The sequence below is a fragment of the Bombina bombina genome, chromosome 1 (assembly GCF_027579735.1).
Source record: "Bombina bombina isolate aBomBom1 chromosome 1, aBomBom1.pri, whole genome shotgun sequence".
Lineage (NCBI taxonomy): Eukaryota > Metazoa > Chordata > Amphibia > Anura > Bombinatoridae > Bombina > Bombina bombina.
In genome coordinates, this window is record NC_069499.1 from 461,658,603 (window position 1) to 461,684,448 (window position 25,846).

The 25,846-nt window shown below is 40.9% G+C and overlaps 1 protein-coding gene across 2 annotated transcripts in view; it reads right to left on the reverse strand.

Annotated features, from left to right (window-relative positions):
• Positions 1 to 3,373: 3,373 nt before the first annotated feature.
• LOC128645455 (intelectin-1-like) overlaps positions 3,374 to 25,846 on the reverse strand; it is a 116,678-nt gene continuing 94,205 nt past the window's right edge. For both annotated transcript variants that reach the window (XM_053698470.1, XM_053698469.1), the window contains exon 9: positions 3,374 to 3,619. The gene's annotated coding sequence lies outside the window, so the exon portion shown is untranslated. The remainder of the gene's footprint in view (positions 3,620 to 25,846) is intronic.

The window sequence follows — 25,846 nt, forward strand, 5'->3', positions numbered from 1 at the left end:
GATACCCCCGTAGTGAGCTATATAAACCGATTAACATATACACAATTCGGTACTCAATTTACCCCACTGTACTACTTTCATAAACAAGATACATTATTTGCATAGGGCAATACTCTAAACAGATGTGGGGGAAAAGAAATAAAAAAGAATAAATAAAAATAAAATACAGAAGAGCAAAAACATAAAAATTCTTCAATCCGTGCACAAAAGAGACTATTTAAGAAATATGATATTTAATTGAATCCAGTAGCGAACCCAGGCTCAAATGTCCCAATGTTCCCATTTGTATATAAATGTTCTTTTTCCATGAATCTTTATTCTAAGAGTTCAGGAGGGCTCATTCTCCATGTCCTAGATGTTAATCCTTTTCTGCTCCAGAACTTCTATTGGGACACATAAGAAAGGGATGCCACATGTGTGTATCCATAAAAACAAACGTGTGGAAAACAAAAAGTCATGCAGGGTACTCACATGTTCCAGCGGCACCCAAGTGTGCCTATAGTTGCGGGCTGAACCTTTAGCAGCAGTTTAGCATGCTGACCCCTTCCAGAGATTGGTGACGTTCCTCCGATAATAGCGGTGGCGGGGAGGGGGGGAGAGAAAAGAGGGAAAAGAAAAACAAGAAAACAAAACCCTGTGTGAATCCACTAGGAGCAATTGTAAAATCAAATACAGATAACTGCAGGGTACTCACAAAGACAGCGGCACTCTGTTGTGCCAGGTGTTGCAAGCTAGTCCTTTTACAGCAGTCTAGCACGCTGACCTCATCCGCAGAAAATCAGTGTTCCTCCAGTACATCAAGGAGATAAGGAGAGAAAAAAAACAAAACAAAGAGACCGCACATGTGTGACTCTATCATAGAAAGTAAATAAATCACTATATAATCTTCTGAGTGGTACTCACAAACGCAGCAGCACTCCAATGTGCCTTTATTAGCAGGCTGAACCTTATACAGCAGTCCAGCACGCTGATTTCTGTAGAAGTGACGTATATATTCCTCCAATATGCCTTGTAATCTATGAAGTACTGCTTGGCCTTGAATTATTTACACTTAGACCAGCTTAGTAAGCACTTATTAATTGTAACTTATGGGTGATGGGGGGGACGGGACAACCCTTGCAGTACCACAGCCCTAAACTCGTGGGGCAACTACAGCCATTGATATACTATATGGCTCTGGTCCTATCAGAACACCCTGTTGGTGGCTATCTCATGGCACAGATTGTGTATAATGAGGAGAGAAACGGCTAACCAAACACACTACCCCCAGGAGACAAGCCGGTGAATCCTTGGGAGGAAACAACTGTTCACCGCTGCCTGTCAGAAGGGGGAAACACATCCACAATAAAGGTGCCCACAACCTTATTTTACCTCCTAGCCGCCTCTCCTCACCATCACCTCCTGCCTAACGAGAGATCTGAGCTGCTTGCGGGGAACAGGAAATGAGACTGTCCGCTCGTCGGCTGTGGATTCCGACCTCTGCTTTCCGTCCCCTCAATTCTGTTCTCCCATCCTTGGTCTCTTCCGCGGTTTTGGCTAACAGCGTTCTCCCATGTATTCCTCTCCCTGGCGCTCGACACGTGCGCCTACGTCAAGCACACTGCCACAGATCCTAGGACCGCCCCCTGCTCCTAGCGGCCTATTAATTACCAAAAAGCAACGCCAAAGACATATATGTCTGCTATTTCTGAACAAAGGGGATCCCAGAGAAGCATTTACATACATTTGTGACATAATTACTCAAGCTGCTTGTAAATGATTTCAGTGAGAAACCTAAAATTGTGAAAAATTGAACGTTTTTTTTTTTATTTGATCGCATCTGGCGGTGAAATGGTGGCATGAAATGGGCCTAGATCAATACTTTGGGTTGTCTACTACACTACACTAAAGCTAAAATAAACCCTAGAAGCTCCCTACATGCTCCCTAATTAACCCCTTCACTGCTGGGCATAATACACGTGTGGTGCGCAGTGGCATTTAGCGCCCTTCTAATTACCAAAAAGCAACAACAAAAGCCATACATGTCTGCTATTTCTGAACAAAGGGGATCCCAGAGAAGAATTTACAACCATTTATGCCATAATTGCACAAGTTGTTTGTAAATAATTTCAGTGAAAAACCTAAAGTTTGTGAAAAAAATTGTGAAAAAGTGAACGATTTTCTTTATTTGAATTTGGCGGTGAAATGGTGGGAGGAAATATACCAAAATGGGCCTAGATCAATACTTTGGGGTGTCTTCTAAAAAAAAATATATACATGTCAAGGGACATTCAGGGATTCCTGAAAGATATCAGTGTTCCAATGTAACTAGCGCTAATTTTGAAAAAAAGGGGTTTGGAAATAGCAAAGTGCTACTTGTATTTATGGCCCTATAACTTGCAAAAAAAGCAAAGAACCTGTAAACATTGGGTATTTCTAAACTCAGGACAAAATTTAGAAACTATTTAGCATGGGTGTTTTTTGGTGGCTGTAGATGTGTAACAGATTTTGGGGGTCAAAGTTAGAAAAAGTGTGTTTTTTTCCATTTTTTCCTCATATTATATAATTTTTTTATAGTAAATTATAAGATATGATGAAAATAATGTTATCTTTAGAAAGTCCACTTAATAGCGAGAAAAACGGTATATAATATGTGTGGGTACAGTAAATGAGTAAGAGGAAAATTACAGCTAAACACAAACACCGCAGAAATGTAAAAATAGCCTTGGTCCCAAACGGACAGAAAATGGAAAAGTGCTGCGGTCATTAAGGGGTTAATTGCCTAAAAATATTATTATCAAATGAAATAAGGGAATGAAAACATAAAATTATGATAACGTTACCTAGAGTCTTATCCCTCCACCCATATTGTTCTGACATAGGCTATGGAAAATATAAGGTATATTCCAGTGTAAAAATAGAATGCTTCAATTAGAATTTTTTTTTAATTTAAATCATTTTAATGACCCCAATTTTAATGCATAATAGGTTACCACAGTTTGTTTTTGCTTACTATATAATAGGAATGGTTTGTTTAGTGGTGGCTGTACAAGGGCAATTAGGTTGCTCCCTTTTGTTCTGAGGGGAAGAGAGAAAATATCACATATTCACCACTGTTTATTCTGATTTAGCCAAATCTACAGACTGCCTAGCCACACCCCTAACTACCCAGTAATGCCCTTGGACAGGCCATCTTTGCTCACAAAACACCTTTTTTCCCTGCATACACTTATGCTGAACATCAGTTCTTAAAATACACAAGTGCTTTGATCTACCTTGTTTGAATATTACAAAAACAAATTTAAAACTAAACTGGACTTTGTAAAAAACAAAACAACAAAATGAAAATGTCAAAATATTTCAAAATTCAAAAAGAGAAAAAAAAGAGTTTGCGTTTTTTTTTTAAAGGACTTTATTTATTTACTGATTGATCAATTGATTGTTTTATGTTTTACTAATGACAAACTAAGGACAAAAGCCAAATACATGTAAGTACAGGTAAAATATTAGTAGGATTTAATAGTAATTAATCATAGAATTTACTGCTCCTTCCTTCATCTGTTTTCATACCCAGTTGTGTCATAAACTGAGAAGCCACTGCCCTGCCATGGATGAAATCCAGAAAAGCAGCAACTTCCTCCTATTGAGTTTGGAAAAAGGAAAAACAATTATTTTAGTAAAATGTGTTTACTTTTGTGTCCGTTTTATTCAGTATCATGTTAGTTAATTATTTCAGATTTAAAACGAAAATAATAAAAGCATTCTATATAGTAGGTGTAGCATGAGAGAAGGTAGAGAGAGGAGGTCATAGGTCGATCATTTAGAGTAATATCTGTATAATTTATTAGTGTAAGTATTGTGAATTTGATTCATTAGCTTATAGAAAGCAAGTGTGCACCTAACAAAGAGGAATGGCAGATGATTATTTCAGAAGGATGCAACTTATTCTGGCACTGGCATTCATGATGGATTGGAGAGGGGACAAATGGGTGCTGGGAAGGCTCCTATGAAGAATGTTGCTGTAAACAATACAAGGTAGTATAAATGAGTGAAAACAGCACAATCCAATGAGTTCTTGGAAATAATGAGTCAAATCTGACTTAGAGACTGAGGACCTGGGTAGAAGTGGTGATTACTGAGTATTCTACGAGTGAGAATTCAGGTGTGAGAAGTAAAAAAGGGGAAGCTGAGATATCAATCTGTAAGTAGTGTGAACATTTTTAGAAGGATATTGCAGAAAGATACGGCTAGATTACGAGTTTTTGTCGGTAAGGCTTGCGGTGCTAACAAGAATTTTTTTCTCACCGCTCACTTAAGACAACGCTGGTATTACAGGTTTTTTTCAACCCGGCGTTAGCCGCAAAAAAGTGTGCAGAGAGCAAAATTTAGCTCCACATCTCACCTCAATACCAGCGCGGTGAGCTGGCTAAATGTGCTTGTGCACGATTTCCCCATAGGAATCAATGGGGCTGAGCCGGCTGAAAAAAAACCTAACACCTGCAAAAAAGCAGTATTCAGCTCCTAACACAGGCCCATTGATTCCTATGGGGAAATAAAAGTTATGTCTACACCTAACACCCTAACATGAACCCCGAGTCTAAACACCCCTAATCTTACACTTATTAACCCCTAATCTGCCGCCCCCGACATCGCCGACACCTACATTATATTAGTAACCCCTAATCTGCCGATCCGGACACCGCCGCCAACTACATAATACTTATTAACCCCTAATCTGCTGCCCCAACATCGCTGACATCTACTTTTCATATATTAACCCCTACTCTGCCGCCCCCAATGTCGCCGCCACCTAACTACACTTATTAACCCCTAATCTGCTGCCGCCAATGTCGCCGCCACTATAATAAACATATTAACCCCTAAACCTAAGTCTAACGCTAACCCTAACCCCCCCTAACTTAAATATAATTTAAATTAATCTAAATAAAATAACTACAAATAACTAAATTATTCCTATTTAAAATGAAAAACTTACCAATAAAATAAACCCTAAGCTAGCTACAATATAACTAATAGTTACATTGTAGCTATCTCAGGGTTTATTTTTATTTTACAGGCAACTTTGTATTTATTTTAACTAGGTACAATAGTTATTAAATAGTTATTAACTATTTAATAACTTCCTAGTTAAAATAAATACAAAAGTACCTGTAAAATAAAACCTAACCTAAGTTACAATTACACCTAACACTACACTATAATTAAATTAATTAACTAAACTAACTAAATTAAATAAACTAAAGAACGAAAAAAACAAACACTAAATTACAGAAAAAAATAAAATAATTACAAGAATTTTAAACTAATTACACCTAATCTAATCCCCCTAATAAAATAAAAAAGCCCCCCAAAATAATAAAAATCCCTACCCTATACTAAATTACAAATAGCCCTTAAAAGGGCTTTTTGCAGGGCATTGCCCCAAAGTAATCAGCTCTATTTCCTGTAAAAAAAAATACAATCCCCCCCAACATTACAACCCACCACCCACACATCCAACCCTACTCTAAAACCCACCCAATCCCCCCTTAATAAAACCTAACACTAACCCCTTGAAGATCAGCCTACCTAGAGACGTCTTCACCCAGCCAGGCACAAGTGGTCCTCCAGAGGGGCAGAAGTCTTCATCCGATCCGGGCAGAAGAGGACCTCCAGATGGGCAGAAGTCTTCATCCAGGCGGCATCTTCTATCTTCATCCATCCAGAGCATAGTGGGTCCATCTTGAAGCCAGCCAACGCGGAGCATCCATCCAGACCGACGACTATCCGATGAATGACGGTTCCTTTAAATGACGTCATCCAAGATGGCGTCCCTTGAATTCCGATTGGCTGATAGGGTTCTATCAGCCAATCGGAATTAAGGTAGGAAAAATCCTATTGGCTGATGCATCAGCCAATAGAATGCCAGCTCAATCCTATTGGCTGATTGCATCAGCCAATAGGATTTTTCCTACCTTAATTCCGATTGGCTGATAGAACCCTATCAGCCAATCGGAATTCAAGGGACGCCATCTTGGATGACGTAATTTAAAGGAACCGTCATTCTTCGGCTAGTTGTCGGTCTGGATGGATGCTCTGCTTCGGCTGGCTTCAAGATGGACCCGCTCCGCTCTGGATGGATGAAGATAGAAGATGCTGCCTGGATGAAGACTTCTGCCCGTCTGGAGGTCCTCTTCTGCTCGGATCGGATGAAGACTTCTGCCCCTCTGGAGGACCAATTGTGCCCGGCTGGGTGAAGACGTCTCAAGGTAGGCTGATCTTCAAGGGGTTAGTGTTAGGTTCTATTAAGTGGGGATTGGGTGGGTTTTAGAGTAGGGTTGGGTGTGTGGGTGGTGGGTTGTAATGTTGGGTGGTATTGTATTTTTTTTTTTAAAGGTAATAGAGCTGATTACTTTGGGACAATGCCCTGCAAATAGCCCTTTTAAGGGCTATTTGTAATTTAGTATAGGGTAGGGATTTTTATTATTTTGGGGGGGCTTTTTTATTTTATTAGGGGGATTAGATGTAATTAGTTTAAAATTTTTGTAATTATTTTATTTTTTTCTGTAATTTAGTGTGTGTTTTTTTCCATACTTTAGTTTATTTAATTTTATTGCAATTAATTGTAGTTAGTTTATGTAATTAATTTAATTATAGTGTAGTGTTAGGTGTAATTGTAACTTAGGTTAGGTTTTAGTTTACAGGTATATTTGTATTTATTTTAGCTAGGTAGTTATTAAATAATTAATAACTATTTAGTAACTATTCTACCTAGTTAAAATAAATACAAAGTTGCCTGTAAAATAAAAATAAACCCTAAGCTAGCTACAATGTTACTATTAGTTATATTGTAGCTAGCTTAGGGTTTATATATGTAAGTATTTAGTTTTAAATAGGAATAATTTAGTTAATTGTAGTAATTTTATTTTATTTAAATTATATTTAAGTTAGGGGGGTGTTAGGGCTAGACTTAGATTTAGGGGTTAATAAATTTAATATAGTGGCGGCGACGTTGGGGGCGGCAGATTAGGGGTTAATAAATGTAGGTAGGTGGCGGCGATGTTAGGGACGGCAGATTAGGGGTTAATATTTAACTAGTGTTTGTGATGCGGGAGTGCGGCGGTTTAGGGGTTAATATATTTATTTAAGTGGTGGCGATGTCCGGTCGGCAGATTAGGGGTTAAAATTTTTATTTAAGTGTTTGCAATGTGGGGGGGGGGGGCTCGGTTTAGGGGTTAATACGTAGTTTATGGGTGTTAGTGTACTTTTTAGCACTTTAGTTAAGAGTTTTATGTTACGGCGTTAGCCCATAAAACTCTTAACTACTGACTTTTAAATGCGGTAGGAGTCTTGACAGGAGAGGGTGTACCGCTCACTTTGTCCAAGACTCGTAATACCGGCATTAGGGAAATCCCATTGAAAAGATAGGATACACAATTGACATAAGGGGATTTGCGGTATGCTCGAGTCGCGGACAAAAAGTGAGCGGTACACCTGTACCTGCAGGACTCGTAATACCAGGGGGCGTTAAAAAGCAGCGTTGGGACCTCTCAACGCTGCTTTTTAAGGCTAACGCAAGACTCGTAATCTAGGTGATAGTTTGTTAAAGGAATAAGGAGAGTGTGATGTCTGGGGAGTAGTGATAGATTTAGGTGTCATCCACATACAGTAGTTCTGGTATTAGAATCAAGAGGAACTTTAATGATTGCCAATAAAATGTGTAGATAGAGAAAAGCAGGGGACTCAAGTCTGACCTTTTTCATAATCCCACAGATATCTGTATGGTAGAACAGACTATGCGCTATTGAAGGAGACCCTGTATGAATTGATGGATAGCCATGACTTGTTCAAATTGTATTTTATTCACTCTCGAGAAAGGTGATTTGTCCACTGAAACCGGTTGAGTGTTTTTATTGTATTCAGCAATTTTGCGAATTTTTTATTAAACTGGAAGTCTTTTTACATGAAGAAGATTCCAGCTGTCTTTTAATAAAGGTGCATTTTCTACACACCTGCTTGTGAGTATTTTCCATTTAGTGTGTCCCCTTGGTCAATTGTACTGCACTATGTTGGTTGTTTCTCATCTTAGGTATTGCTGATTGAGGATACCCAGGATCTATTTTACAGAAGAAGTTTGCTTACTATCACCTAGATTATGAGTTTTGCACACAGGGTGCAAAACGAACGCCAAAAGAATTGCGTTATTTCACTCTCCATATCGCTGCCATTACGAGTTGCTGAAAAGCCTCCTTGTGCTTGCAATATGGTGGCGTTAAGCTCCATACCGCACAAAATCCAAGGGCTGCTTTGACGTGCTCATGCACGCTTTCCCTCATAGACATCAATGGGGAGAGAGTGTTATAAAAAAAAACTAACACCTGATGTGCGGAATGAAGAATCTCCGTAACGCAACCCCATTGATGTGAATAGGATTTCAGAAGCTCTCATCCTATTGGCTGATTTGAATTTGAAGGATCAAATTAGCCAATAGGAATGCAAGGTACGCCATTTTGAAACGGCTACCTTACATTCAACTTCAGTGTACGGCGGTGACCGTATGAAGCGGATGCTCCCTGCAGAATGTCTTCGGCTTCCAGGATGGCTCCACTCCTCCGGAATGAAGATTGCAGATGCCCCCGGGATGGATGAAGATATCGCCACCTGTATGGAGATGGATGTCCGGACTTCAGGAACCATGAGTAGATATTCTGGGGTTAGTGTTAGGATTTTTTTTTTTGGGGGGTGTTTTTTTTTTAGATTAGGGCTTTGGGCTTTTTTTAAAAGAGCTGAATACCCTTTTTAGAGCAATGAAAAAGAGGTGAATGCCCTTTTAAGGGAAATGCCCATACAAATGCCCCTTTAGGAGCAATGGGTAGCTTAGGTTTTGTAATGCACTGGATATTGTATCCTATTTGTCCATATTAGGACCACAACTGCTGATTCCTGTTTAATATAATGGATTGTATCACTTGGCAAAAGATTAATCTTTAAGAAATTAATCGGTTTTGCCTGTAGTGAATTTGATACAGATGTAACCAGTGGTTACATATGACAGTAGACAGTATAGCAACGAAGTATAAACTTGTTACTAAGTGGTTTGAACGTTATAGTGAGATCATCAGAGTGAAGTAATACTGCAGTGGAGGGTACCAGATCAGTATTCCAGATCAATACACTGGTAAGCAGCATGCATTGATAAGTGACAGTTTAGATCAATGATTCCTCCTGTAGTTCAGTTTACAGTACTGACTGATTAGTGTAGGAGTGTGCGAGTAGAAGAAATAATAATGAGGTACTTGGTGCGGTTCAGGCAAAGTCGATTCTTCCGTTACAGCACTAACTGTTAAAGGAGAAAGGAGGAGGAGTTTTACTCAGTTGCGTGGAGCGGTGTCGGGCAATGAATTCTCAGCAGTCCCGTATCAGCACTGGCTAGTTGTTCAAATAGGAGGAGATTTACTCCGTTACACAGAGAGGAGATTGACTAAAGTTTGTAAGGTAGCGGAAGTGTTTAGCAAGTAATCAATCTGGGAAGATCGCTTATCTGCGACAGGAGTACTTCTTCATTTGCGGGATGTGGATGCCAGTGGGTTGTACTGTTCCAGGGATACGAGTGACTGGCACAAAATGGATAGATTCCTGCATAGCCAGCAGAGGAAGTAGAAGAGGATGATCTGCTTGTTGTTACAGGTAATTTCCAAGTAGAAATTCACTTAAATAATGGACAAATAGATAGTCCATGGCTCAGCTGCTTGTTGCTAACAAAATCACTAAGCACCTGTGAACGTCAGCATGCAGGATATGAAGAAAGTGTGGGATGGGCTAGTGGATAGTATACATCAGAAAGAGGTATGAACAGGAGAAACAAGAGGTCCTGACATGACCCCCTCTTCAAGCAAGCCATTCCACGGCTTGTAATCGAGGCCATGAAGGATAATGCCTATGTAAGAGCGAGATGAGTCTCGGGGCATTGATGTGAGTATACGGCTCCCAAGTGTCATCCTGAGGGGAATAACCCTTCCACCAGACCAGATACTGTAAGTCGCCCTTGTAAAATCTGGAATCAAGTAGGTCTTGTACTTCGTAAACATCAGAGTCCAGAACTGCAGGAGCGGGAGGCAGTACTGTGGTAGAGGATCTTCTTGATTCCGCTGGTTTTAGCAAGGAGACATGAAAAGTAGGTTGTATTTTAAGAGATGGAGGTAACTGTAAGGTGACTGCATTAGGATTGATTATCCGTGTGATAGGGAAAGGTCCAATAAACAACCCTGCCAATTTCTTGCTAGGTACTTGAATTTTCAGATTCTTCGTTGATAACCAAACTAGATCTCTGATTGAGTACTGCGGGGGGGACCTTCTTCGTAGGTCATAGTTTTCTTCTAGTTGGCTTGAGCTAGTTGTATATTCTGTTTCAGTGACTTGTGGTTTTCGGAGGGATTGCAGGTCAGGTCATCTATACTAGGGCACGGAGAACCTTCTATGGAATGTAGAGAAAATTTGGGATGATATGCAAAGTTGGCATAGAATGGTGTCATATTAGTAGAGGAGTTTAAAGTGTTATTATAGGCGAATTCCGCCATAGAGAGATAAGTCATCAAATCCGTTTGTTAATAGGCACAATAACATCTGAGATATTGCTCAAGCCATTGGTTCAGGCATTCCATCTGTCCGTTAGTCTGCGGATGATAGGAGGTAGTGAGTCGATGGTACAATTGTAAGGTTTTACATAGATTCTTCAAAAAATGGGAGGTGAACTTACTACCTCTATCTGTGGTGAGTATGCTTGGAATGCCATGATATTTTACAACATTGTCCAGAAAAAGCTGAGCGGTCTGAGCTGATGTTGGGAGTTTATGGAATGGAATGAAGTGTGCCATTTTAGTCAATAGGTCTGTGACTACTAAAATTGTATTTTTTTCCTGAAGACAAAGGGAGATCAATAATAAAGTCCATTCCTAGGTGGCACCAGGGTCGCTCGGGTGATTGGATGGGCATGAGTAAGCCGTAAGGAGGTTTTTTTCTCTGGTTTTGATGTTATACAGATGGTACACCCATGAACGTAGTCTTGTATAGATTGGCTCATCTTGGGCCACCAGTATTCCCTTTGAATGAGTTCCTTGGTTCTTTTCATTCCTGGATGGCCGGATAGGGGGGGATCATGGTAATGATGTAAGAGAGCCTCTCTGAGTGTTTCTGGTATATAAAGTCTTGTTCAGTAGTAGTATAATTTTATTTTCTCAAGGTTTAGAAGTGGTAGTTGTTTATCACCCAGTAAAGCTGTTTGTAACCGGTTATTGAATTCTGGCATTAGGCCAAAGAACTTCTCCTGACGAATGATGCTGCCAGGTAGGTTGTTAGATGAAGGTTTCAGGTCCTTACGTGAGAGGGCATCAGCCTTACCATTTTCGGAACCAGGTCTGTAAATGATTTGGTAATTGAACCTACTGAAATAGAGACTCCAGCATACTTGTCTTGAAGATAGTGTTTTATTCTTCTGAAGATATTCCAGGTTTTTGTGGTCGGTATAAATGATGATAGGCAATATAGTACCTTCTAACAAGTGTCTCCAATGTTCGAAAGACCGTTTGATTACCAGTAATTCTTTCTCTCCGATGGAATAGTTGATTTCAGGTGAAGTCACTTAGAAATGTATGCTACAGGATGGATGGGTTCGTTGAAACTTGACCTCTGTGACAATACAGCTCCTAAAGCAAAATCTGAGGAGTCCACTTTCAATATGTACTGTAGTGCGGGATATGGAAAACGGAGTATTGGTGCAGTAGTAAAACACTGTTTTAAGTAGTTAAATGCTTCAGAAGTTTCTGTACTCCATCTGAAAGGTGTGTTGGTACTAGTTAATCGGGTAAGGGGTTTTGCGATCTTTGAGAAATCTTTAACCCCTTAATGACCGGACCATTTTTCAATTTTCTTACCCTTAATGACAATGGCTATTTTTACATTTCTGCAGTGTTTGTGTTTAGCTGTAATTTCCCTCTTACTCATTTACTGTACCCACACATATTATAACATAATTTATGCTTACCTGATAAATTCCTTTCTTCTGTTGTGTGATCAGTCCACGGGTCATCATTACTTCTGGGATATAACTCCTCCCCAACAGGAAATGCAAGAGGATTCACCCAGCAGAGCTGCATATAGCTCCTCCCCTCTACGTCAGTCCCAGTCATTCGACCAAGAATCAACGAGAAAGGAGTAACCAAGGGTGAAGTGGTGACTGGAGTATAATTTAAAAGATATTTAGCTGCCTTAAAAAAGGGCGGGCCGTGGACTGATCACACAACAGAAGAAAGGAATTTATCAGGTAAGCATAAATTATGTTTTCTTCTGTTATGTGTGATCAGTCCACGGGTCATCATTACTTCTGGGATACCAATACCAAAGCAAAAGTACACGGATGACGGGAGGGATAGGCAGGCTCATTATACAGAAGGAACCACTGCCTGAAGAACCTTTCTCCCAAAAATAGCCTCCGAAGAAGCAAAAGTGTCAAATTTGTAAAATTTGGAAAAAGTATGAAGCGAAGACCAAGTTGCAGCCTTGCAAATCTGTTCAACAGAGGCCTCATTCTTAAAGGCCCAAGTGGAAGCCACAGCTCTAGTGGAGTGAGCTGTAATTCTTTCAGGAGGCTGCTGTCCAGCAGTCTCATAGGCTAAACGTATTATGCTACGAAGCCAAAAAGAGAGAGAGGTAGCAGAAGCTTTTTGACCTCTCCTCTGTCCAGAATAAACGACAAACAGGGAAGAAGTTTGGCGAAAATCTTTAGTTGCCTGCAAGTAGAACTTGAGGGCACGAACTACATCCAGATTGTGTAGAAGACGTTCCTTCTTTGAAGAAGGATTTGGACACAAGGATGGAACAACGATCTCTTGATTGATATTCCTGTTAGTGACTACCTTAGGTAAGAACCCAGGTTTAGTACGCAGAACTACCTTGTCTGAGTGAAAAATCAGATAAGGAGAATCACAATGTAAGGCTGATAACTCAGAGACTCTTCGAGCCGAGGCAATAGCCATTAAAAACAGAACTTTCCAAGATAACAATTTTATATCAATGGAATGAAGGGGTTCAAACGGAACACCCTGTAAAACGTTAAGAACTAAGTTTAAACTCCATGGCGGAGCAACAGCTTTAAACACAGGCTTGATCCTAGCTAAAGCCTGACAAAAAGCCTGGACGTCTGGATTTTCTGACAGACGCCTGTGTAACAAGATGGACAGAGCTGAAATCTGTCCCTTTAATGAACTAGCTGATAAACCCTTTTCTAAACCTTCTTGTAGAAAGGACAATATCCTAGGGATCCTAACCTTACTCCAGGAGTAACCTTTGGATTCGCACCAGTATAGGTATTTACGCCATATTTTATGGTAAATCCTTCTGGTAACAGGCTTCCTAGCCTGTATCAGGGTATCAATAACCGACTCAGAAAAACCACGTTTTGATAAAATCAAGCGTTCAATTTCCAAGCAGTCAGCTTCAGAGAAGTTAGATTTTGATGTTTGAATGGACCCTGTATCAGAAGGTCCTGTCTTAGAGGTAGAGACCAAGGCGGACAGGATGACATGTCCACTAGATCTGCATACCAAGTCCTGCGTGGCCATGCAGGCGCTATTAGAATCACTGATGCTCTCTCCTGTTTGATTTTGGCAATCAATCGAGGAAGCAGCGGGAAGGGTGGAAACACATAAGCCATCCCGAAGTTCCAAGGTGCTGTCAAAGCATCTATCAGAACCGCTCCCGGATCCCTGGATCTGGACCCGTAGTGAGGAAGTTTGGCGTTCTGGCGAGACGCCATGAGATCTATCTCTGGTTTGCCCCAACGTCGAAGTATTTGGGCAAAGACCTCCGGATGAAGTTCCCACTCCCCCGGATGAAAAGTCTGGCGACTCAAGAAATCCGCCTCCCAGTTCTCCACTCCCGGGATGTGGATTGCTGACAGGTGGCAAGAGTGAGACTCTGCCCAGCGAATTATCTTTGATACTTCCATCATTGCTAGGGAGCTTCTTGTCCCTCCCTGATGGTTGATGTAAGCTACAGTCGTGATGTTGTCCGACTGAAACCTGATGAACCCCCGAGTTGTTAATTGGGGCCAAGCCAGAAGGGCATTGAGAACTGCTCTCAATTCCAGAATGTTTATTGGAAGGAGACTCTCCTCCTGGTTCCATAGTCCCTGAGCCTTCAGAGAATTCCAGACAGCGCCCCAACCTAGTAGGCTGGCGTCTGTTGTTACAATTGTCCAGTCTGGCCTGCTGAATGGCATCCCCCTGGACAGGTGTGGCCGATAAAGCCACCATAGAAGAGAATTTCTGGTCTCTTGATTCAGATTCAGAGTAGGGGACAAATCTGAGTAATCCCCATTCCACTGACTTAGCATGCACAATTGCAGCGGTCTGAGGTGTAGGCGTGCAAAAGGTACTATGTCCATTGCCGCTACCATTAAGCCGATCACCTCCATGCATTGAGCTACTGACGGGTGTTGAATGGAATGAAGGACACGGCATGCATTTTGAAGCTTTGTTAACCTGTCTTCTGTCAGGTAAATCTTCATTTCTACAGAATCTATAAGAGTCCCCAAGAATGGAACTCTTGTGAGAGGAAAAAGAGAACTCTTCTTTTCGTTCACTTTCCATCCATGCGACCTTAGAAATGCCAGAACTAACTCTGTATGAGACTTGGCAGTTTGAAAGCTTGAAGCTTGTATTAGAATGTCGTCTAGGTACGGAGCTACCGAAATCCCGCGCGGTCTTAGTACCGCCAGAAGGGCACCCAGAACCTTTGTGAAGATTCTTGGAGCCGTAGCCAATCCGAATGGAAGAGCTACAAACTGGTAGTGCCTGTCTAGGAAGGCAAACCTTAGATACCGGTGATGATCTTTGTGAATCGGTATGTGAAGGTAAGCATCTTTTAAATCCACTGTGGTCATGTACTGACCCTTTTGGATCATGGGTAAGATTGTCCGAATAGTTTCCATTTTGAACGATGGAACTCTTAGGAATTTGTTTAGAATCTTTAAATCTAAGATTGGCCTGAAAGTTCCCTCTTTTTTGGGAACCACAAACAGGTTTGAGTAGAACCCTTGTCCTTGTTCCGACCGCGGAACCGGATGGATCACTCCCATTAATAACAGATCTTGTACACAGCGTAGAAACGCTTCTTTCTTTATCTGGTTTGTTGACAACCTTGACAGATGAAATCTCCCTCTTGGGGGAGATAATTTGAAGTCTAGAAGGTATCCCTGAGATATGATCTCTAGCGCCCAGGGATCCTGAACATCTCTTGCCCAGGCCTGGGCGAAGAGAGAAAGTCTGCCCCCCACTAGATCCGGTCCCGGATCGGGGGCTCTCGGTTCATGCTGTCTTTGGGGCAGCAGCAGGTTTCCTGGCCTGCTTGCCCTTGTTCCAGGACTGGTTAGGCTTCCAGCCTTGCCTGTAACGAGCAACAGCTCCCTCCTGTTTTGGTGCAGTGGAGGTTGATGCTGCTCCTGTTTTGAAATTCCGAAAGGGACGAAAATTAGACTGTCTAGCCTTAGCTTTGGCTTTGTCTTGAGGTAGGGCGTGGCCCTTACCTCCTGTAATGTCAGCGATAATTTCTTTCAAACCGGGCCCAAATAAAGACTGCCCCTTGAAAGGTATATTAAGTAATTTGGACTTAGAAGTAACATCAGCTGACCAGGATTTTAGCCACAGCGCCCTACGTGCTTGGATGGCGAATCCTGAGTTCTTAGCCGTAAGTTTGGTTAAATGTACTACGGCCTCCGAAATGAATGAATTAGCTAGTTTAAGGACTCTAAGCCTGTCCGTAATGTCGTCTAGCGTAGATGAACTAAGGTTCTCTTCCAGAGACTCAATCCAAAATGCTGCCGCAGCCGTAATCGGCGCGATACTTGCAAGGGGTTGCAATATAAAACCTTGTTGAACAAACATTTTCTTAAGGTAACCCTCTAATTTTTTATCCATTGGATCTGAAAAAGCACAGCTATCCTCCACCGGGATAGTGGTACGCTTAGCTAAAGTAGAAACTGCTCCCTCCACCTTAGGGACCGTTTGCCATAAGTCCCGAGTGGTGGCGTCTATTGGAAACATCTTTCTAAATATTGGAGGGGGTGAGAACGGCACACCGGGTCTATCCCACTCCTTAGTAACAATTTCAGTTAGTCTCTTAGGTATAGGAAAAACGTCAGTACTCGCCGGTACCGCAAAGTATTTATCCAACCTACACAGTTTCTCTGGTATTGCAACGGTGTTACAATCATTGAGAGCTGCTAAAACCTCCCCTAGTAATACACGGAGGTTCTCCAATTTAAATTTAAAATTTGAAATATCTGAATCCAATCTGTTTGGATCAGAACCGTCACCCACAGAATGAAGCTCTCCGTCCTCATGCTCTGCAAGCTGTGACGCAGTATCAGACATGGCCCTAGTATTGTCAGCGCACTCTGTTCTCACCCCAGAGTGATCACGCTTGCCTCTTAGTTCTGGTAATTTAGACAAAACTTCAGTCATAACAGTAGCCATATCTTGTAATGTTATCTGTAATGGCCGCCCAGATGTACTAGGTGCCATAATATCACGCACCTCCCGGGCGGGAGATGCAGGTACTGCCGCGTGAGGCGAGTTAGTCGGCATAACTCTCCCCTCGCTGTTTGGTGAAATTTGTTCAAATTGTACAGATTGACTTTTATTTAAAGTAGCATCAATACAGTTAGTACATAAATTTCTATTGGGCTCCACCTTGGCATTGGAACAAATGACACAGATATCTTCCTCTGAGTCAGACATGTTTAACACACTAGCAATAAACTTGCAACTTGGTTATAATCTCTTTTAGCAAAAACGTACTGTGCCTCAAAGAGGTACTAAACGATTAAATGACATTTGAAATAATGAACTGAAAAACAGTTATAGCATCAAACTTTAAAACAACACAACTTTTAGCAAAGGTTTGTTCCCATTAGCAACATAACAATAATTAAATTTGACATAAAAATTACAGAGCAACGTTTTTATTCACAGTCAATATAAAATTCTCACAGCTCTGCTGAGAGAATCTACCTCCCTCTAAAGAAGTTTGAAGACCCCTGAGATCTGTCGGAGATGAACCGAATCATGCAGGAAATATAAGAGTAACTGACTGGAAATTTTTGATGCGTAGCAAAGAGCGCCAAAAACGGCCCCTCCCCCTCACACACAGCAGTGAAGAGAAACGAAACTGTCACAATTAAAACCAAACAACTGCCAAGTGGAAAATAATGCCCAAATATTTATTCACTCAGTACCTCAGAAATGTAAACGATTCTACATTCCAGCAAAAACGTTTAACATGATAAATACTTATTAAAAGGATTAGTGACTTTTAACAGAGTAGTTCCGGTGAAATACCATCCCCAGAATACTGAAGTGTATACATACATGTCATTATAACGGTATGGCAGGATTTTCTCATCAATTCCATTCAGAAAATAAAAACTGCTACATACCTCAATGCAGATTCATCTGCCCGCTGTCCCCTGATCTGAAGCTTTTACCTCCCTCAGATGGCCGAGAACAGCAATATGATCTTAACTACTCCGGTTAAAATCATAGTAAAAAACTCTGGTAGATTCTTCCTCAAACTCTGCCAGAGAAGTAATAACACGCTCCGGTGCTATTGTAAAATAACAAACTTTTGATTGAAGTCATAAAAACTAAGTATAATCACCATAGTCCTCTCACACATCCTATCTAGTCGTTGGGTGCAAGAGAATGACTGGGACTGACGTAGAGGGGAGGAGCTATATGCAGCTCTGCTGGGTGAATCCTCTTGCATTTCCTGTTGGGGAGGAGTTATATCCCAGAAGTAATGATGACCCGTGGACTGATCACACATAACAGAAGAAATACCGTTTTTCTCGCCATTAAATGGACTTTCTAAGGATACCATTATTTTCATCATATCTTATAATTTCCTATAAAAAAAATATAAAATATGAGGAAAAAATTGAAAAAAACACACTTTTTCTAACTTTGACCCCCAAAATCTGTTACACATCTACAACCACCAAAAAACACCCATGCTAAATAGTTTCTAAATTTTGTCCTGAGTTTAGAAATACCCAATGTTTACATGTTCTTTACTTTTTTTGCAAGTTATAGGGCCATAAATACAAGTAGCACTTTGCTATTTCCAAACAACTTTTTTTCAAAATTAGCGCTAGTTACATTGGAACCCTGATATCTGTCAGGAATACCTGAATATCCCTTGACATGTATATATTTTTTTTTAGAAGACAACCCAAAGTATTGATCTAGGCCCATTTTGGTATATTTCATGCCACCATTTCACCGCCAAATGTCATCAAATAAAAAAAATAGTTCACTTTTTCACAAATTTTGTCACAAACTTTAGGTTTCCCACTGAAATTATTTACAAACAGCTTCTGCAATTAAGGCACAAATGGTTGTAAATGCTTCTTTGGGATCCCCTTTGTTCAGAAATAGCAGACTTATATGGCTTTGGGGTTGCTTTTTGGTAAGTAGAAGGCCGCTAAATGCTGCTGCGCACCACACGTAAATTATGCCCAGCAGTTAAGGGGTTAATTAGGTAGGTTGTAGGGAGCTTGCAGGGTTAATTTTAGCTTTAGGGTAGAGATCAGCCTCCCACCTGACACATCCCACCCCCTGATCCCTCCCAAACAGTTCTCTTCCCTCCCCCACCCCACAATTGTCCCCGCCATCTTAAGTACTGGCAGAAAGTCTGCCAGTACTAAATAAAAGGAGTTTTTCTTTTTTTTAATAAAAAAAAATAAAATGTTTTAGCTGTGATGGACTCCTGCCTTAGCCCCAACCTCCATGATCCCCCCCCCCCCCAGCTCTCTAACCCTCTCCCCTACCTAATTGCCGCCATCTTGGGTACTGGCAGCTGTCTGCCAGTACCCAATTTGCCCCCCAAAAAAGTGTTTTTTTTATCTTTTATTGCCATTTTAAATGTTTTCTGTAGTGTAGCAGCCCCCCACAATACCCCAACCCCCTCCCCCTCCCAGATCCTTATATATTTATTTTTCCCCCCTCTTCCCTCCTCATTGGTGTCAGTGTGGGTAGCTAATCGCGCGCGCACCCGCGCACGCACGCGCACGCGCACCCCCGCATGCTCCCGGCGTGCACATTGCACTTACAGGAGCCGGATGCCGGGTAGCGATGGGCCACCCACCCGCCTCCCTGTTGCGCTCCCACCCACCAACGAACCGGCACCATCGCTACCGGTGCAGAGAGGGCCACAGAGTGGCTCTCTCTGCATCGGAGTCTTCTGAAAGGGTATTGCAGGATGCCTCCATATGGAGGCATCACTGCAATACCCTGAGAGCTGCTGGAAGCGATTGCGATCGCTTCCAGCACTCTCTTAGACAACTGACGTACCAGGTACGTCTATTGTCATTAACTGTAAGTTAATGCATGACGTACCTGGTACGTCAGTTGTCATTAAGGGGTTAATGAACTTCCTATAATAATTAGAGAAACCTAGGAATCGCTGTAAGTCCTTCCTGTTGGCGGGTCTTGGCCAATCTTTCACGGCTTCTACCTTACTCTCCTGCATTTGAATACCAGTAGGGCTGATGGAATAACCAAGGAAGAAAACATTATTGGAATGGAACACACACTCTTTTGCCTTGGCATACAGCCGATGGACACGTAATCTGGTGAGAACCCACCTAACATGTTTGATGTGTTCTTCTATGGTATGTGAGTAGATTAAGATGTCATCCAGATATACAACTACACAGACATCGAGGAGATCCTTGAAAATGTTATTGATGAAATGCTGGAAAGTGGCTGGAGCGTTGCATAATCCAAGCAGCATCACTAGGTATTCGTAAAGACCATATCTAGTTCTGAAGGCTGTGAGCCACTCGTCTCCCTCTCTTATTCGTACCAGATTGTATGCTCCTCTCAAATCCAACTTGGTAAATACTTTAGCCTGGTGTAGTCGTTCAATCAATTCGGGGATGAGGGGAAGTGGATATCTGTTTTGTTTTTTTGTTTTATTGAGGACAGTATAAGAAAACATAATAAGAACATAATTGTCATAGACATCAAATATTCACATCATACTTGGTGGTTTGTAGTAGACATAGTGATAGTCCTCTTTTTTCATCCCTTTTAATTGAAGAGGTCACTCTTGGACCTGTGGTATTGTATATGTCCATGATTAGGGATTATTAATAAACATAGTAAACATAACAATAACATAAAGAAAAATAGCATCTCTTGTAAAAAATAGAAAACAGATGTATGAAGGTATATCGGCAGGGCCAATAAGAATCCGAAACAGGTTGAGATGCAATGAGCAAAAACTGCGTACAACATTATTATATAAAACAGTGCTTGTACAGTCACATCAATTAGATAAACTTATGTGAGTTCTAAGTGGGAACAAATAGTATAACAAAGATATAATCAACTTGGTATAAGCCCTTTAATGTGGAGAGTTAACTATGCTATCACAATATTTATAACGTTTGTTCTTCCTCTATGCCCCAAGTTAGTGTGTGCCAGTTAAACGACAATGGGGGTCAGTCACGGGAGTGGTTAGATACTCTAAAGTGCGCGTGTAGTTAGAAGTAAACTGTCAAGAGAATAATATGCGTCTACATCTGGTTATTCGGTATCAGTGTACTGTATATAAGATGGATGGTGAGTAGGAGTGGACATATTAGCGAAGAAATGCTATCTTCTAGTAGGCATGTTAGTATGTTAGTTCCTGGCCGCTGTCTCGGCCGCAGGCAGCAGCATCAGGTGCTCGTAAAGAATAGCCTCTATAGTGTTTATATATTTGAATTATACTCTGTCTAGTAGAAATTGAAGGAGTATATATGTAACTGTTTTAAAGTAAGCTGCATTAACTCTGCTGCTTAAAAGATTAAACTCCTGTGTAGACAAAATATATGCTTCTTACTGCTTCTCTGTTTCTTAATCCCATATCTTTGTCATTAAAGAGTTATGTGTGCTCTAGTTCCCTGGCACATGTGGGTGGATTTAAAAAAAAAAAATAGAATTAAAAACTGAATAACAGGTACTGATAATCTTAATAAAAGTGGGATCTGATCTACTTACAAGTGGGCATTACACATTAACTAGCTCGTGACAGGATTTTTATATATCAAACCTTTACAGACCGGGTTCAATCTCCCCAAAATATGAGACAATGTCTTTTATGTCAGCATAGTCTGGGTATGCTGAAAGAATTTGTTCACAATGGTGCTGGGAAACTGTCCAGTATTCTGCTGTATAGATGCAAGCTCCATGTGCTACTGAAAGTGAGTCCTCTTTGTCCAGCAATGGTTGCACCTTCAAAGTATGGACACTATTCGTTATGACTGCAGAATCGCTATGTCTTATCAGCTTAGTCATGTGCTCGGCATTGTCCAGATCATTGATCCAAGGCTCCATAGCATTGAAATCCCCAAGCAGAGGCCCAGTGCTGTTTAAGGTGTCTATGCCCTTGCGTATCAAAGCCTGCATGCTGGCGTATGTGGTTTTGTCATGTATCGCTGTGGGGTTTTTGAATGGGTTGTCAGTCTGGAGCGGCTTATCTGACTTGCTTATTTGTGATGTTGCAGCATTTTGCCAAATGCTGAATGGGACTTGCGGAGGTGTAAGGAGAAGGTTTCGGGCCTGTACCTTATCTAACGCCGCATGATCATTCTTGCTATCTATTGAGCATTTCCGCAAGGTCTTTTCCATGCTGGCTTTGCCACTCCACTGTGTTTTATTGAGCCCTTGGATCTGGGAGTATACCTGAGTAGCAGTGGAGTCTAGTGCAGTCTGCGGGGATAGTGTGTAACTGGGAGCAGGATCTGTAGAAGGAGACCACTTCTGCCCACCCAGTCGATCAGCGGGCAGTATGCGCATAACACCGCAAGCCCTATCAGTGGTTCTGCCTGCGGTGGAAAAGAGGAGGGTCAGATTGTCAAACGGGGCTCTATCCATTAAGGAGCGCATGAGGCCTTCCAACTTCTCAAAATGGCGATCGAGACATTCTTGTAGTCCAGTTTCTCCTATGGTAGCCATTATCCACTATAGAGCTTTTCGTTCTTAGAATAGGAATGCTGAAAGTGAACTGTATTCTGTTTTGAGCAGTTGAGGCTAATTACCTCGGAGAACCGAGGGGAAAGCGCTGCCTGTTAAGAGCCGCCACTCCAGGTCTCTTATGTCCGATCCCGAACTCCAATATCACAAATACAGCTTGATCCGTTGAGATATATTTCCCACAGTAGATGAGAGTATATTAGTGTAGAATATATACGGCTTTGCTGTAAGTTTTCCCTAATAATCAGCAGTTTATCAGAGATTCCGTTGGAGCTCTGGGAGATGAGACCGCTCAGAATCGCTGTTCTGACACGTCCCCCGGATATCTGTTTTTAATCGTAATCTTGTTAAGCTCCCTGTAATCAATAATTGGTTGGAGAGTATCGTCTTTGTTTCTAACGAAAAACATTCCAGCTCCAGCTGGTGATACAGAGGGCCTAATAAATCCTTTCTTTAGGTTCTCATCTAAGTATATGTTTAGATGAGCGAGTTCTGGTCGGCTTAATGGGTAGAGATGTCCATATGGAACTGTCGTACCAGGTTTCAAATCCATGGGACAGTCGTATGGACAGTGTGGAGGCAAATTCTCGGCTTCTTGTTTACAAAATACATCAGAAAATTCTGTATATTCGCTGGGTATATGGTTATTCTCATTTGTTTTCTGTAACAAGAGAGAATGAGAGTAACAAGTTTTTCGACAGTATGCAGACTGTAGTGAAATTTCCAGCTCTTTCCAATCGACCATGGGTTGATGAAGTTGCAACCACTGTAAGCCTAAAACAATGGGAAATAATGGTGAAGGTAAAACATCAAAGGTTAAGTATTCCTGATGAGACTCAGGAGTGGTTACTTGAAAAGGGTACAGTGTGGATATTTGAGAACCATCGACTACACAAATAGACACAGGATTCTGTTTCAGCAAAAGAGGAATTTTATTCTTCTTAACAAGAGTTTTATCTATGTAATTCCCATAGGCCCCAGTGTCGATGATAGCTTCAGTTAACAATCAGTTTTGATCCTACTGCAAACATAGAGATAAAGTACAGTAAGTAGGTTTGTCATTAGTTTTCACAGTAGTTAATGATGAATAGAACTTACAGTTTTTATTCCTTTGTAGAATTGGACATTCCTTCACAGTACATACACAGGAGTTTTGTTCTTCTCCTCAGCCTTTCCTCTGGAATTAGAGGTCCTCTGATCATTCCTATATCCATAGGTTCGGGGTTGGTTGATGAAGAAACTGATGGTTGGACTGAGCTGCTATACTTCCTGTAGACTGGTTCAGTATGTTGTCGTTCACTCTTTCTCTCCCTAAGCTTTCTGTCGATCTGCATGGTTAACTTCATTAAGGCTTCTAGAGTATCTGGGAGTTCGGTGTGGGCTAATTCGTCTTTCAATGAATCAGATAGACAGAGTCTAAACTGATTCCTAAGAGCCACAGCATTCCATTGAGAATCAGTTGCGTACTGCTTAAAGTCAGTTATATATGACTCCACAGGTCTATTCCCTTGTTTTAGACTTCTCATTTTTAATGAGATCAGCTGGGTCCATAATGGCTTAGTGATTATGTAATGCACTGGATATTGTATCCTATTTGTCCCTATTAGGACCACAACTGCTGATTCCTGTTTAATATAATGGATTGTATCACTTGGCAAAAGATTAATCTTTAAGAAATTAATCGGTTTTGCCTGTAGTGAATTTGATACAGATGTAGCCAGTGGTTACATATGACAGTATAGCAACGATGTATAAACTTGTTACTAAGTGGTTAGAACGTTATAGAGAGATCATAAGAGTGAAGTAAAACTGCAGTGGAGGGTACCAGATCAGTATTCCAGATCAATACACTGGGTAAGCAGCATGCGTTGATAAGTGACAGTTTAGATCAATGATTCCTCCTGTAGTTCAGTTTACAGTACTGACTGATTAGTGTATGCGAGTAGGAGAAGTTATAATGAGATACTTGGTGCGGTTCAGGCAAAGTCGATTCTTCCGTTACAGCACTAACTGTTAAAGGAGAAAGGAGGAGGAGTTTTACTCAGTTGGGTGGAGTGGTGTCTGGCAATAAATTCTCGGCAGTCCCGTATCAGCACTGACTAGTGTCAGATAAAGCATCTTTATTTTTTAATAAAATAACTGCACTAGGCAGTATTTTGGGGCTAAAGTTGGTGGGAGTGGGGTGTTAGAAAAAAAAGTGCCTTTACATTGCGGTCTATGAGAATTGTATATGTAAATACATATACATATATTAACACAAAAATATGTATGTAAATGAGCATATACATATATATATATATAAGATTTCTGCCATCGCTGCTTGACTTACCCTCTTTGCTGCACTAAAGTTCTGATGTCGTTTCTGAAAAAAAACTGCTGAAAACTTGTAATACCAGCGCACATTAGCGTGCACTTGTATTAAACAGCGGAACTCAAATATTGCTTTTATGAAAGCGATATTTAGCGCTCCACTTGTAATTTGGCCCATAGTGTTTCAGTAGGTGAAATGGTAGGTAGTGGGGACATTTTGTTTCTATTTATGTTGCTCTTATTGCTAAAGTGGGCTGCAAGCATTTTGGTAGTGAGTCAGGAGAGCAGAGTAAGGAAAAGAGTTAAAAAGAGTTTTCTGGAGTTTGATGAAACAGTAGATACAAGGGTGAAGAAACAGACTTGTTATGAGAAGTCTAACGGGAAGGAGGCATTTATAATGTAGAAAATCAGCATATGCAGGTGATATTATGCTGCATTTTTCAACGCTGTTGTTTGCTGGACTGTGGCGGTACTGTTGTACTCCTTACCTAAGCACACTGTCAGATGAACTGCTGCAGCCTAATCTGCTTATCTCCTGCATCTTCTGCTTACTATAAATAGCCACAAGTTGAAGCTTATGGTGCCCATGTCGCCATGGTGCTCTCAGATGCTTTCTTGTGGGTTTATCCTGGTTCTCACCATTGAATTCATTTGAACTGGATACCTCATTCCTGACTTTAGCTGTTTGCTGTATACTCTTGCCTATGCTTGCCTTGGCCATCAGACCAGGCTTATACTGCTTCTTTTGGCTATTTATCCGGATTAGCTTTGCCGGCCTAACCTAGATTTAGGATCCTTGTTCTGAGCTTTTCTCAAGGATCCAATGATCTAAAGCTCTCTGCTCAGATGAGATGATATAAAATGATCTTCCAGCACTTTGAGATACCTCACAAGTTTCTAAAAAGGCAGCTTCTGCTATATTTCTGTAAGGAGCACTTCCTGCATTACTTTGTGTGAAGGAGAGAAAAGCCCAGTACAATATAGCACTGAACAACATTAAAGTTTTGTTACATTTGCACTTTGTGTTTTGTATTTTATATGACTTTAGACCTCAGATTGTGTCCTTTAAGTTGTATTACATTTAAGCTTTGCACTTTCTATTTTAATGCATTTAGATTCCATACACAACAGCAGATTTAAGATTGTGATTTTACAAAATCTGATTATGCTTTGAAAGTTTCTGTGTTTCTTATGATCATTTTTTGTATATTTCTGTATTTCTTTTACAAACCTCATTGCACTTTGTATTTTTTATAATTTAAAATAAGCCTGTTTAAGAAAGTGGGAGGGGTAGGTTAGTTCCCTGGGCTGAACAGGGGAGTTCCTTGGGTGTGTCTGAAGATCTTTCATAACTTTTAATTTATTTCCTTATATTCTCTAATAATTTTACACATGCAAGTCTCACTGATTTATTTTGTCCATTTTAATTTGTATTTGCTGCAAACTGAGAATTTATGTGCAAATATTTATCCAAGAAAGCG